The sequence below is a fragment of the Strix aluco genome, chromosome 4, assembly GCF_031877795.1.
Source record: "Strix aluco isolate bStrAlu1 chromosome 4, bStrAlu1.hap1, whole genome shotgun sequence".
Classification (NCBI taxonomy): Eukaryota; Metazoa; Chordata; class Aves; order Strigiformes; family Strigidae; genus Strix; species Strix aluco.
This window is the reverse complement of record NC_133934.1, coordinates 112,963,150-112,978,753: the sequence shown is the minus strand read 5'-3', so window position 1 is coordinate 112,978,753 and position 15,604 is coordinate 112,963,150. Positions and strand designations below refer to the sequence as shown.

The 15,604-nt window shown below is 39.9% G+C and overlaps 1 long non-coding RNA gene across 1 annotated transcript; it reads left to right on the top strand.

Annotated features, from left to right (window-relative positions):
* Positions 1 to 44: 44 nt before the first annotated feature.
* Positions 45 to 4,508, top strand: LOC141923542 (uncharacterized). The gene is made up of 2 exons (XR_012623325.1): positions 45 to 943; positions 3,209 to 4,508. It is a non-coding gene; the product is annotated as an uncharacterized LOC141923542 (long non-coding RNA).
* Positions 4,509 to 15,604: the final 11,096 nt, after the last annotated feature.

The following is a 15,604-nucleotide window of genomic DNA, read 5'->3' as shown; positions in this document are numbered from 1 at the left end:
CGCTTCTCTCCCCTTCCCCCGTCTCCTCGCCCCCTGAGGTAAGCGCCACGCAGGGACAGGCGGGTGAGCCCCTCCCCCGCCCGAGGAGAGGCCCCGCTCCCGGGGCGACGCGGCTGCGGCCCGCCGCGGGCTGCACGGCCGACCGACCCGCAGCCCCCCCGTCCCAGCCGAGGGGCGAGGGCAGCCTGGCCCCGGCAGTGGCCATTTTCCGCCGAGAGCTGGTGCCGGCGGAGACCGCGGGCGGCGGCCGGGCCGGCGGGGAGAGAGTCCCCCGCCGCGGGGCTGCGTCACCGCGGGGACCCCGCTTCCTCCGCACCGGCCCCGCGTCGAGGCCTCTCCCCATCTCCCCGACCCTCTCTAGGCCGGGACCCCCCGGGGCGAGGGGACTCTCGGCCGAGTTGGTGCCTTTTTTTTTTTTTTTTTTTTTTTCTAGACAGCATCCCCGCCGGCGGTGCGGTGGCCGGCGCTCCCCCGGGGAGCCCGGGCGGCACCTGGGAGAGGATGATGGCACGGGGAGGGGGGTGCGTTTAATAAGGCACATTCTTCGGGGAAATCTGAACGACAAGGGGGTACGACAGAGACTGTAAAGCTGGTATGTTGAAGCGAGCACAGCTGCCTTTTTTTAATCGTAGGGCTTTTGTCAAGTACCAAAATCTAGATGATGGTTAAATTCAACCTAGTGTCAGATGCTTTACAACTGACGTGTCACTTCAGCCTCTTCTCAGCAGAACGGCTGTGCGCTACAAGTGAGAGGCAGCAAAAGCACGTTCTGATGTCAAATGTTTTCTTCATGTCTCCTCTGGATTTGAGGATTTTGTCCACGAGCTGGTAATAACCCAGGTAAACATCATAGCATTCACACTGTACCTCTTCAGTAGGTGTGGAAGCACAAACAAACATGGAGCCACACTGGAATCAAGGATTTTGGTTTCGTTCATGACAGGTAACCCTTAAGATTTTGAGCTTCCTTGTAGTTCAAGATATTTTTAGTTAAGGTTTTAGTTTGGGCCTCTCTCTGGATTGGGAGGCCAGCAGTATTTCCAGTGTGGTCACAGTTCCGGTGATCTGATTGCAGTATAGCACTAAATCTTTTAAAACACGTTTTTCAATTTTTCTGGTTTTGAAAAATCGTGCATACTTTCAGCGTTTGAAATAAAGGTGAAGTCAGTTGGGTTCTGTTTAACAATCTCAATAGCTCTACCACTGAAGTTACAATTTATTTGCTTGCCTTTCTGGAACACAGTGATAGGTTGGCAAACACAACAGTTACCTGTTTACAGTCTAGAAAGATTTCTCATAGCAAACAAAGTAGAATATTTAATGTGTCATAGTTTGGTCCCCAAACTATCCTAACATTTATATAGGAACTAGTATATGAAATGGTGTCAGAAAACCAATTTGCAGCTGGCTAGTCTGCAAATTATAGGTTTATAGACAGCTTCCATTTTGGATATAGAATGCCCAGCCTCCTATTTTTAGTATATTTTTGAAAAAACTACTAAGCAGTGACGTTGGGATTTTTTTTTTTTTTTTGCTATGGAAGAACACACAAATTGAGTTTTTGTTTTCAAACCAAACAATTTTAAGCTCATATTTTCCCAGCTTAATTTCTTTATGGAAAATATGGCACAATATTTGATTGATGTGGGCTACAAGAGCTTTTGCTTGGATAAGTGAATCTTGGAACTCCCTGAGTCTCACAGTGATGTGTGAAGAACAATGTTCCTGTACAAATCATTCACCTCATTGTGCTGGTCTTATACAGGTGAAGGTCTCATTATCGAAACACTGAATTCTGTATAAATATTGGGCTAACAAATTTTACAGTTATCTCACAAAGATAAATCGCTAATGCAGTCTCATGGTCTTTAGCCAAAATCTTGGAAGACTGAAGGTATTATCCACTGTTATTCCACTAATTATTATCCATTATTATTCCACTAACATGGAAGGCTGAAGATATTATCAGGAGAATAATCTTACCAACATTTAAATGTGACAGTTTAGAATGTGGGTGCCTTATTTCAGTCTCTTTAAAGTTCATTTTAGGTGCATGTAATATGTTCTTCCATTGATCCAAGCCTTCACTTACTAAAAAGTGAAGGGATTAGATTTATCTGTTGAGGAGAGACTATGAGACAAGCAATTAAAATTTATGTAGATTCTCTTACAAACTTACCAGCATTACAGCATTTGGACATACGTGAAGAAACTTGGAAATGCAAGTCACATTCAATGAATGTTGCCAAAGATTAACATGGCCTTTGAGTAGAAGGATTGCTGTGCATTTATTTCTTTTTTGTTGTTGTTTTTAACTTTTTGTGTCTACTTTTGCTAACTCTTGATGGTTCACGCTAATAATTAGTTTATACTAAAAATGGAATTTTAAAATAAAGTTACTTCTAAAGTAGTTTGGAATATAGTTATCTTGCTTTATTTAAGAAAAATTTCAGGCTGATCAATTAAGGTACCACAATTAGGTTCTGCAGTAGTTTCTGTTAAATTGCATCATTCCGTATTTGAAAATATTTCACAGCTAATGGTCCAAAATAACATTCTGACTAAGGGGAATTTTTTGTCCTAATTTGACATATGGCAGTGATAAATGTAAACAAAAAAGAATACTAATGTTTTGCTGTTTATTTAATGTAGAAAAAAACCCTCACCTAAACTGGTATCTGCCTGCTCCTTGAAAATTTGCTTTCACTCGGTTGTACAGCTAGATTGTGATCAGTATTCTTTGTTCTCTTAAAATTTACATTCAGTTGTGGGCAGGCAAGTAATGCCCCTGTCATTCCAATGACATACAATGTCAAATGATTTGCCAGGATCTTCTACAGTCTCATTCAAAATCTCCTGGATCTCAGTGGGAGCTGGACCGGGCCATGGAATTACTCAGTATTTGTGCCTAAAACCACAGAACTTGGCTATCCCATTGCTAGAGAGTTTTTTTATGAACAGAGGGCTATGCAATAGCTATGAAGATGAATTTCTGACTGGATAAATTTACTGTTCTAAATTATTTTACTCTCTATCACTAAGCATGCATTTGTTGACTTGCGTTTAAGCTGTAATATTAACAAAAGATGATTTTACAAATTTATTAGTTGCAGTGAAAGACTTCCAACCATTCTACCTAGTATTACCATTTCTAAATTTTGTCATAATATGATAGTAAGGTTACAGTGTTGGTCTCTTGTTTCTGTAGAGATTTAACATGTCCATTCTTTGGGAGCAGCCTAAGACAGAAGAAGGAATTCTGTTAAGAACTTGGAAAAATAATGCAAGGTGTGTTTTTCAACCTTGGCTTTGTTAACATAAGCACTGAAGAACAGGGCCTCACACATAACAATTGTTTTCTCATATTATATATACATAAGTTTAAAAAAGAAATCAAAATGAAACCATTTTACAGATATTTGCCCTGGGAGAATGGATGTGAGAACAGATGGACACAAGTTTGTCATATCATTTAATGCACAGCTGGGAGACTGATATTATGGTGATAAGCATAGATAACTAGTGTATAATAAGTTAGAAGTATAAGAAGCCAAAATCAAGTATATACGTGCATTCAACATCTGTGCAACTGGAACAAATTCATAATTAGTTTTCGTGGCTATAATATTGCCAGTTATATGTGTGAGCTACCCAAACTGGGTTTGAATTTGTTGTACTGCTTTTGAAGTCAATTGGAATTCTGTTGGTATCTCAGAAAATAGTTTTTTACCCTCTCTATATATTCTGCTCATATAGACAATGTTTTTTGGGGAGACCATTTTCCACAAAATTAATGTTTCTAAATGCCATTGGCAGCTGTGAAAATCTAAGCCAGTATCCTTATAAAAATACTCTATGAGCTTCACTAAGACTGCAAATAAGTGGGTGGAACTCCATTGAAATAAAAAGCTAGAACAGAATTGAATTTGACCACATTTATACAAGATGTGAAAATAAAAATTGCCTTAATCTTAACATTTAAATTTCCAGACCTGGTAGCTCTTATAAATGTGAACATACATGTTCCTGTTTCATTTTTGAGAAGAAAAAATAAAACCAAAATCCCCAATCTTTTATACACTCGTGGTTTCTTTATATTTGCTTCATTCCTACTGGTGTGTACCAAAATCACATATAATTATGGATTTTCACTGAGCATTAAGTGTTAGAAGGCCGTCTATGTAATTGAGTAACAGTAGTTGCTACGTACATTGAGTGTCCATTTTCTTGTGATATAAAACTGATTTAGCCATTGGTTAGAACTAAATTATTTACACATTGCAATTAAATTAGTGAATCCTTTTCTATGTAGCTATGTAAATTGGCATCCTTGAGGCCCGATGATTCGAAAAGTTTTGTGTGTTAAACTTAGGGCAGTTTGAGTTGGGAACCTTAAAGATCCTGTCTTAAAAAGATGTGCGCAGAGGGGGGTTACAGACCTGCCCCCATACATAAACTCAGTCATACATCTTGCAGATTAAACATTATAAAATAAATCTTTTAAACCAAAGTGCTTTTCCCTTTTTTTACACTTGAAATGTAAAATAAATGAAAAAAGAACAAAACTTTTTCACACAGTCTTAAAAAAACATTTCTCCATAATCCTATAGTTCCTTCATAGTTCTCTAGAAACACTGGAGTATGTGAAAACAGGATTTTCCTTCTCAGTTTTTGTAATTGCCAGTTTCATAGGAAGGTAAACATTGGATGATTCATGATATAAACAGAAGTTACTTGTTCCATTTTTCTATTGTTTATGTTTTGTTATCGTCAGTGTTTTTACAGATAAAAGCCAAATTGTATCCACTATTTTTCGAGAATCAAATGCAGAAGAGGACAGAACGTTTAAGTGATTGCTAAGTATTTCATGTTTTTACATAACATTGTCAAGCGTACCTAGGTCACGCTTCTTCACTGTTGGATACATGTATATGAACTATATTCCCTGACAATGATTCCAGTTAAAACATCTGTCAAAGAATTTTTTTTTTTTACCACAAATTATGTATGGGAATAGTAATTCTAATGATAGGAAAAGTTCTGTTTCTAATTTCAGTAGATGAATTCCTCAAATTTTTAAATGATACAATGTAACAAATAAAACAATTCTTAGTCGGATTCACCTTATTAGGAATGGCTTGAGTTTGCATTTCCTTTCTTAAGAATATGCTGGAAAGCTGAGTGGGCCAAAACCTGGCTTACTTTATAGGTTCAAATTTCTGTCTTAGAACTAATAGATGAAAGCTGAACAGATGTTGCTGTTAGCTACAGATTTTGAACCAATATATAGCTTATAATGGCATAATAAACAAAGGTAAACAAATATGCTTCAGAATTTCAGTCCTGAAGAAAGGTTGGAAATCAGTTCGTTCAATTACAGTACTGGTTGTTTCTCATTTCAGTTTGTCCTAATTAACATAGAAAAAAAAAATCTTCAAAGATACTCAGGATTGCTTTTTTACATAATGGAAATAATTAAATGAGCCATTTGCACTGTTTTTTAAACCTCTCCTTTGTCCATGAGTAATTCATTTTCTTCTGAATATTCCTGTGGGGCAAATTGGGACATTAATTTTGCAATAAAAGTCCTAGCTAAATTTAACAAATATATATATGAGAATATATATGACATAGGTAGACAGGTATGTAAAATCGAGATACATCCTCTAATGGCCAAGTCTCCCTTAGTTAACCCTAAATTGTAATTGTGTAGTAGGTCTATGTTAAAAAAATTTTCATTGGGTCAGGTACAGCTGTCATAAGTCTTCATGCTACAGCTAGAGGTAAAAAATTCAACAACTCCACATACGCAGTTCAAGGGTGATCATAATTTTAAATCAGAATCATAGTTTCTGGTACAGATTTTCAGCAACTGTAAACATGCCCTGAAGTCAATAAATCCATGTTAATTTGCATCAGTTAGGAATTTATTCTTCCCTTCCTTTCTCTCACACACCCAAGACATGGAGTTTCTATCAGTTTGTCAGATTCCTTGGGATAAGAAGCTACAAGATCAAAACTACCTGAGTTAATTGGATGTCAAATACTGTGGTCCAAGAGACATCCAGTATTCTAATCCACCATATTATGGAGCTGGCCTGAGGTGAGAAGTATTATACATACATCCCAAATTACAGATGCTGGAAGCCAGAATCATTGCCAGGTGATACTCTTCTTCAGTTGTCTTAAGTACAAGAAGAAAGCTAGAGAATCATTACACTTCTTCAGACAGCTATTTTATGTTCTTTGTGCCTGCATCAGCAATAAACCCACCTGATAATGAAATAACTTCTCCAACTGCCTGATCACCATTTGGGGGGGGCGAAAAAACCCTAAGTTTTTCAACAACCTGGAAGATGCATTTCTAGTATCAGTTCCCAGAAACTGTAAAAATAAATTCCAGTCTCCGCAGTCTATTGCCAGAGAGCCAACAGACTGCCTCTCCCCTAGGAATCTGGCATGGCAGTACCTAGGAAATCGCCTCCTGAGGGCTCGTCTTTTTTAAAGTCTTTTAGTGAAAAGAATTTTTAAAACAACAGGAACATCTGATGCCTCCAGAATATAGGTTCTGATATCCCCATTAAGGTTTCTCTTTGATCCAGTTCTTTATCTAGAACTTCAGGTTTTTACCTTTGGGGGCACTAGCACATGTGAAGTCCAGCCTCTTAAAATGTCTGACCCTCAGACATTGTGCCTCCATCCTAAAGCACCACACATCATTGAAATTCCAGAAATGGTAGCAAGAAAACCCGTCTTTGTAAACCTGGAAAATAGATCTGTCCCATGGGGCCTGTCTTCCCAACATTTTTGTGAGGGTACAGTTCACATCAGCTACCTAATTAAATCTCTGTTCTGCCTGCCTTATTCTGAGGCTGTCAGCTTCTGTGAAATAAGAATATGCCTAAAATCTGGTCTGTCCCAGACATCCAGCACTTTGTGCACACCTTTCCTGGCAAGCAGCATCGACCTTCCCCACAGTATGGCTATTTGTTATTATTTTTGTGGTAGCAGAAGTATGCTAGATGCTAATGAAGTACTTGTATTTAGTAAGTGCACTGTTATGTGGTGCTGGCTGTGAAGCTGTCAGCAGCGCTGTTAAAGAGCACAAGCCTAACACAAAGGTGCACTGCACTGAGAATGGGATTTTTATGCTATATGGAAGGGAAGTACATTTAATGAGTTTATTTTGGTTAGCCTTCACTTTCGTTTCAGGTCTGCCAATACTGACATCATTTTTCCAAGCAGGGAGCACCATCTAAGACTTCTCTGCATCACTATCCTTGGGGTGGGCCTGTGTGTGGGCTGATGCAGTGCTCAGCACTCCAGATCATTTCACTTTGGCATCCATTCTGCTTCTGCTGTCTCTATCTCCATATTCTATTTTAGGTGCTTACAGAGCACCAATCTCCTTAACTAAAATATAACTGAAACAAGATATTCAGCATCAAATAAGCAAAAAGCAAAAGACTCAAAATAGACTTTTTTGTTATTATTATTATTATGGGGTTAAATCTCTTAAACATGGATATCTTCCTACTCTTCCTCCCACTTCTTTCTTTAGTTTGTCTCATCTTGTTCCCTCCTCAGGGACATACTGCTGGCCCACAAGCTTCTGCAAAAAAAAATTAACTCTCTTCTCTGATGGGTCCACGGGTGCCAAGTAGCCATCTAGCTTAATTCTTGCAAAAAAAATGTTATCATTAGAATTTTGACTGTCCTGAGATCCTTGCATTAATTCCGCAGCCTCCAGTGGGGCCAGGGAGCGTCCTTTAGAGAGTGAACCTCTTTAGATACCCTTGCCAGGCCCTCGTGCAGGTTGTTCCAGCTGGATGTTTGATAAGGTAAGTGATCTTGCGCTGCTGTCCCAGGCCAGCAACCGCAGCGTTGCGTTGGCACAAAGACACAGCTACACCTGAACCTGCACTTCAAAGTAAGGTGTATATATTATTTGTCTGTGGGTATGGGGAAGGGGGTGGATTTTTAACCAGGCATCCCAAAGGAACGATATGGAGGAATAATTGTCAATATGCTGAGGACTTCAGTTTGCTACAGGATATCTAAGTAATTTGGTAAGACACCAAGCTTCCCTAATCACCTACTCCTCGTTACAGGGCCTGTATTTCTCCCGGGTGCTGTGCACTCAGCAGTCAGCAGTACAGGTACTGCTTGTCGCTCTCAGAAGTGCCATGGCTGGCATTCACAATTAACTGAAAGCCATTGCAAGGCTCTCAGCCGTGTCTCTAGCAAATGCCATTCTCCGGCTTGGCACAGACAGCTCTGCAGCTCCTCTGGAGTCACTTTAAAATCTGCCTGAATAGAGGCTTTAACTCTGCTCGGCTCTGGTGACTCTCCAGGCTCCCGGTCTCCATGCAGGGACTGCTGATGACGATTAACATTATAACCAACCGCAGGGGCCCGGGCGGCACAGAGCCTCCTGTAGCCTCCCGAGAGAAACTTCATTTCCCCCCCCCCGCCCCCCTTCCCGCAGACAGCGGGGCCGTAGCGGGCCAGGGCGGGAGACCTCTTGGGGAAGGGCTCTAGGCTGGGCTCGGCCGGGGCGGTGGCCGTTAGCCGTTAGCCGCTCGGGGGAAGGCGGCCGCCGCTCAGCTGGCCCGGCAGCAGCACCCCGCGCCCCGCCGGGTCCCACAGCGCCAGCGGGGGAGAGGTAGCGGGGGAGAGGTAGCGGCAGAAACGGCGGCAGTAACGCTAGGGCAGCCTCCCTCGGCGGACAGCCGCCGACAGCGAACTCCTCGCCCGCGCCTTCGCTAGCGGCAGGGCCTATATACTCTCGCGGAAGGTTACCGTGCGCTGACACGGCGGTCCCGACGGAAGCGGTGCTGAGGCATCTGAGGCAGCACTTTGTCAAGGAACGCCTGATTGGCTAAAGGGACTCTGCAATGGTTAGCTGGTAAGAGTCAAGCCCTCTGATTGGTTGCGTTGTACCTGCAATGCGTCAAGTGAAGATGCTGGAGTGCGTGTACTGGAGGGCTTCTGTGGGGACGGGGACGCCGTGGTCGGCCGCCGCTATGGCGGCAGGGGCCGCCGCCCGCCGCCTCGCCCTGGGCGCGCCTGCAGAGGCTGGCGAGGTCCATAGGGCTCTCGGCCCTTCCTGGCTGTATCAGCAGCCCTAGCGCTAGATTTCCCGCCTCTTCATGGTGCTGCAGCTTGCAGCAATAGCAATTGTTTGGCTCATGAGCCAGAACTGGCAGGAAGAAGGTTTTCGGCGGTCAGTCACCTCTTTAGAGCTGGGTTTCTGTATCAGAAAGCAGCAGAAAGACAAAACCACTTTTCTCATTCCTTCTCCATAACACAGGGTGACAGAGGTACAAATGTGGCAATACAAATTTGCTTATTCTGCCCTTCCAATGTGGTGTGAGAAGCATTTCTTGGACTGCTGCTCGAAGTGACAGTTTGAGTGACAGTTGGAGGAGGATATGCACGATAAAGTGATGAGTGATCTCTTAAATATCTTGCTGAAATGCTGCAGAATCTTTCAACACAAAGAGATGCTTCTGCAAAATTAGACCCGAACTGCAAAGCTGTACAGAGGCATGCGAGGTTGGCCCGCTTCCATCAGGGACTTCGGGACATTGTTGGGTATCTCCGGCCCCTTGGGCCTGGCCAAAACCCACTGCAGCCCTGTTGCATAAGGAGCCGCAGACATGCCGTAACCACCCGTGTGGGATTTTTTTTTTTATGTTTCTAATTGAAATAAGCATAGATAAACTAGAAGCAAACAAATAACAAAGCCTTCTTTGCACTAGTAAGAGGCTTACAGGACCACTTTAAAAATGATGGGAGTTTCAAACCAGCAAAAACTTCCTGGCACATCTGCAAAGCTAAATACAATAACCTGTCTAAATGTAGAACTAGGTTACAGACACTCATAATATTATCTAAATTCTTCAGTATTTCTGTTATTGGAGTGTTTTCGTTGCTCTTTTTCAAAATCCCATTCTTGAAGAGTGATTCAGCAAGAAGTCTGCGAATGTGTCAGTGAGCAGTATTTTAAATAAGGTTTCACTGCTAAGCAATTATTAAAGAGCATGTTTACATATGAAAAAATTGCAAATTTGCATATGAACATAACGGCCCAATTTCTTGACTCTAGTGAAAGTTTTCTTCCTAACTACAGTTTTCAGGATAACATTTCTGATCTGCTATTGGAAGCATTTTGAGTTAAATTCCATGGTAATTTGTTTCCTTTATTCCATTTGCTTACTAGGAAGTAGAACACTTTTTATTTTAAAATTACCATGATTTCATTTTCACAGCCTTACTGAGTACAAACTGCTTGCCTGCTGGCATGAACACTTCTTACTGTCTTTTTTCCAAATAATTCTTTCAAAATATTAAAAACAATCTAGCCACTTTTCCTTGTAGACCTAGCCAAGTGGAACAAGTGCAATGAAACCTTTATGAGAAAATTATATGCCCGTGTAATTATAATTATAACGTTTATGAGTGAGGGTTTGCTAAAAACCATAAAAGCAAGATTGCAAGCTCGTTCCATTTCTTACTTGATCATTTAAAGTATGATAGCATTTTTGAAAAATTCACATTTGAAAATCTTAGGTCTAAAACAGCTTGAGGTCTTAACAAATGGAAAGGAAATGGGTATAAAGCACTGGTAAAGGCATCACACAGTATTCTCTAGAACAACCTTAAACATTGTATATTAGTCATAAAGCCAGTTTGTTGTATTAATTTACTATAATGACTGTACAAATAATAGAACTACATTAATGCCAGAGAACCTGAAAAAAGCTTTTAGAAGTGACATTATTGTTCAATGGGAAATAAATATACCAATTTCAGGGTTAGCAAATAAATTATTGTTGCCACAAATAGTCTTCTGTAAAGCAGGCTGTTTAAAAGATATATTCAAGAACTCTAGTGTGTTCAGGACAGCAATTGTATTTTAAGAATTAGCTTACTTTGAGCACAAGTTGCTAGAATGAATCAATGGGAATAAATACCAATTACATTGGTTTATTAGAAAGAGTTACACTGGTCAAGTTCAGGTAATTCTAAATCAATCAGGTCTGAGTCATAATGCTACATTTTATTTTTTTATGAGTGCTCTATGTAGGCCATGTCCAAAGCCAACAGTGAGTATGGGAAAGGTAATACGGAGTAGTAAGCAGAGTTTGTTACAGTTCTAAATACATCACATTCAAAACATTCTGACTAAAAACATGAACCATCCATTTAAAGCAACCATTTTAAAAGCAATATATTTACAGCAATGTCATTACACCAGCATCTGTTAAATATGTGCAGGTCTGCCATCTTATGGAGCCTGAATGGTACTGCCAAATAACAGAATATGGAACTACATGTTTATATTAGGAGAATAGTTCAAATTTTTCCATTTCAGGTAATGCGTTATTTCTTCTAAAACTTACACCATTTTGGCTCATTGCTTCTATTTGACACGTATATTTATTGCGTTTATGTATGCATGCAAGAGTACACACGTAAACACAGTCAAAGTCTTTACAGTTGCAAGTTCAAGCATGGAAAAGCTGGGAAGCATTAAGTTGGTTGTTTACATTATATGACAGCCTTGAACAACATCATGATGTGCTATTTTTTTCTTCAGGACCACTTATTCAGCATTCAGGTTAGATGGTGCTATTTAGTGAATAGCTGTTTGGAATTTTGCTTTAGCCTCTTTGTTTGGAGTGTGACTATGCTGTATTCACTGCAAGCTAGTCAAGCCCTATTCTAAAGACAAAATGATTCATTTCTATATGGGCTTTTCTGTAGCTGTTATTATTAGAGTATTATTATGAACAATTTTGAATGAAGTTTGTACAGGCCAGGACAGACAATCATCATGGAAATTTTCAGCCCAAGTGATTAAAGTTTGGCAAAGCTATTAAAGTTGCTAAAATGATGCTCTTTTGTTTGTTTGTTTGTTTTTACTTTCTATTTTTATAAAAGCTGATGTCAGATAAACTCGGTAAGTGACTTTTGGGTCAGCCAAGAAAAAAAGCACAACACAAGAGTGTTATAATTAGTACATCAAGTAGTATTATACATTATTTTCTCTTTAACTGGTGCAAATTTATTTTTAGGTGAAAAGGATTCCTCAGGAAGACCTTATTGCTTTGCTTTTGAACAGTTTGAGGTGAGTTAGGAAAGTGGTTAATCTAAGTGGTTGTGATACTGTCAGGTATTGCAGTGGAGCACTTAAGATGAGCAAATTGTCCAGCATTCCATGAAGTTTTGCAGAGTTTTACCAGTTGCTGGAAAATCTGGTAGCACCTGGAATCTAAACACTTAGGAGGATGTCTGATTTCACTGAGCTGTACTGTAACTAGAAAATACTCTACATTATATTTTCTGTCATGTGCAAATCTACCTTGATACTCTTACTGGGAAAAGACACTGAGCACAAACTGCCATTTAGATTACTGTCAACTGAATTTGATGATGTGAAATACTACTTACCACCACAATAAAAGTCTTATCATAATTGGTTTAGTGCAAGAACAAATGGAGTCATCACCCTTTCAGTTATTTCCCAGTTACAAGAAGGGTTTTATTCCCCCATTTGACCTTGCTTGATTGTAGTATCATGTTTTCATATGTGTCAGAATCCTCTGACCTCAGAAACTCTCTGACCAGGTTCTTTTAGATACTTTGCATGGGAGTTTTATGTTTAATATCAAATTTATTTACTTGATATATTCAGTGTTACATGGGCTTTTGATTTAGAAGAGTGATACAGCAATGCACTGAAATCACAATGCAAGGATAGAATAGGAATTGCAATATACAGGTGAATCACAATAAAAATTTAATTGTTATGAGTCTGTATGCTCTGTCACGATGCTGGGCATCCGTAGTCGCCAAGAAGGAGTACGTGGGTTGAAGTCCACTCAAGCCTGTTGTTCTCTCCAAAATGCATGTTGTTGGTTGTTCAGTTTCTATACTGGTTTTGACTGAGCCACGTATACACTTCTCCCCTACCATGTTGGTCTGGCTAGCTCAGGAAGACATTATTCTCTAGCAGTTATCTCGGGGAAGGTTGTTTACACAGTGTGATCACCCACTGGTACAGCCGTGTATCTAAAACAAAGGTTACCCTCCAGTCCCCTTGGTGTTGAGGTAAGTTCAGCTTTAGGATAGTTGGTAGTAATTCTTTACAGTCTTCCTTGACATACTTATTTTTTTGCTCATCTTCTCTGAGCCTGGATTCATTGTAGGGGGTGTAGGTTGGTTCCATTCTGCCCCTTGGCTCAGCCCAGCATTCAGCAATTATTGGTGTTGCACAGTGAGCTTAATACATTCCTCATATGAATTACCAGTTCTCTTGCCTGTGCATGATGAGCGTGAGAGCGTATGGGAAACCAGTTATTTACAGGTTTAGTATGTGATTTAACTTGAGTTAATAACAGGTACTATTTGACTTTAAGGTAACAGGTCAATATGAAGGTTACAACAAATAACAATACAATGATTATTAACAGTACAAGCATAAGATTTAACATTCGTTTCAATACATTCATAGTTTTGGGGACAAACCTTTAAAGATGTCATACCAATGATGTTTAGTAAGGCTGGTTTCCACTTTCACTAATTGAATCAGTTCATTATTATCATATACCATTTTTACTTGTCTTTCATCTAAATATTTTCCAATTTCAGACAGATGTTGGGTACCCTTGACATTTTGTTTGAGAAAGTCATCTTGTGGATTGAAGGTCACTTCGTGTTAGTGTATCTTAAATGGTGTGAAATAAGACATTTGTTTAGTCAACAAGAAGTTAACCTGTAAATCTGATTGGTTATTTCGTCAAAAATATATGTCGTATTACAGCAGCAAATGTTGCCAGGTCCAAAATTTACTCAAAGTGGATGGTATTGAAGGTGGATACAGACACACATCTGAAAACGTTGCCATATACTCATATCTCATTACTGTAGACATGCTGCCAGATGCAGATACCAGAGGAGTGTTTCATCCTGCATAATTCTGGAGCTCTGGCCATGGTAGGGCAGGTCCATCCTCAGCCTGATAGCCAGCTGTTGTAGTGTTTACTAATTTCATAAATTTCATATGTATTACAATGCAAACAATCTCCTGATACTATAGGTATCCACATTTTCCAGACTTAAGGAGTGACAGCAAATTGGCATAAGGGTATGATTTTTGTATGAGTGGCACTCATCTGTCCAATTCCTAGCAACTGGAATGTTAACTCCTCTGTAGCTGCATTATAACAAGGGCCCTCAGTAGTTTTAAGCCATCGTCCTTTGAATTTGTCTTTCACAGTCAGGGAACATTGGTCTAAGGTTTGTCTTTGATTACTTTCAATGGCTACCCAAATCTGATTAACCTAATATATACCAGCTAATTGAAATCAAATACAAGATAAAGCAGAGCTGGCTTCTTGTGGTATGGTTTTGCTGGTTAGTAATGGGGACCACAGTGATAGATTAGTGTGTCGCTAAATGTGCCAAGTACCTTGCCAGTCTTGTATGTAAGTTTATAAAGCTGTTGGTAACCAGCTTGCAGTCATTTGGTTACACCAGCTTTCATTTCTTCCAATACTGATAATTTATTTGCTAGAGTGTCAGTATCAAATGAATTCAATATTCCTGATCCTGTACCCATTCCACCCAGCAAAGTTTGCATGATACCTCTTTTAGTTCTGTGTCCTGTTGGTGAACGATTTTGTAGCCACGAATCACAGAGAGGGACACTATATTCAGCACAAGTCTTGTTCCATGTACTAGTGCTTACGTTGGTTAAGTTCAGATGTATGCTCATTGTCATTAATTTTGGAGCCATAATCGTGGGATCTCATCCATCATGCAGCTGCATTAAGTAAAGGAGTACCTTTGTTAAGAGGTTGTTTTGATTGCTTTGTAAGGTATGCAATCAGGAACAAGTGGTATCTTAATTTTGTACATTTACATCAACTTCCTATTGATTATTAGCAGTGTTCGTGGAAAAAATGCTGTATGTTACTATGTTGTTCTCGCTGTTGACAATTCAAGCATAATCCTTATGAGCCATTGAAGTATAATTAGTTGCCTTATATGTCTGTAGTACCCACTTCATTTTATTGTTAAAATAATTTGCAATTTGCCATCCAGTATTACATAAAGTCAGGTTAATTTTAGATTTTAGGATTACTGTAACATTATGGTGTACTATCAGTCCTTGACCTTGTGCTAATGCAGACAGTATTCTTGTAACTAGTTTCAAAGTTGGGTTTTCCTGCGAAAGACGTCTAGGTCTCGGACATAATCCAAGCCACAGTTATTGTTAATTTACTCCCTGTAGTGTCTACAGAATCCCGTACTCCTTTTCCTTTGTAAAACTTTGTTTTTAAAATGTGATACATTATCAGATTGTATTTCTCTGGGCAAGGGAAAAGTATCAAACCATGGGTTTAAACCAGCAATGACTGCTGGACCAGCTGCAGCTTGGGTGTGGTGCACATTCCCTACACCACTGTTTCTACTCCTGTGAGGATGTATTTCCAGCCTTCAGGTGTTCACTTCAAAGGACCAATATAATCTACTTGATGAGTTTCTCAGAGTAGTTTACCTTCCCTGAGACTGGCAAACCGTTGTCATTTTG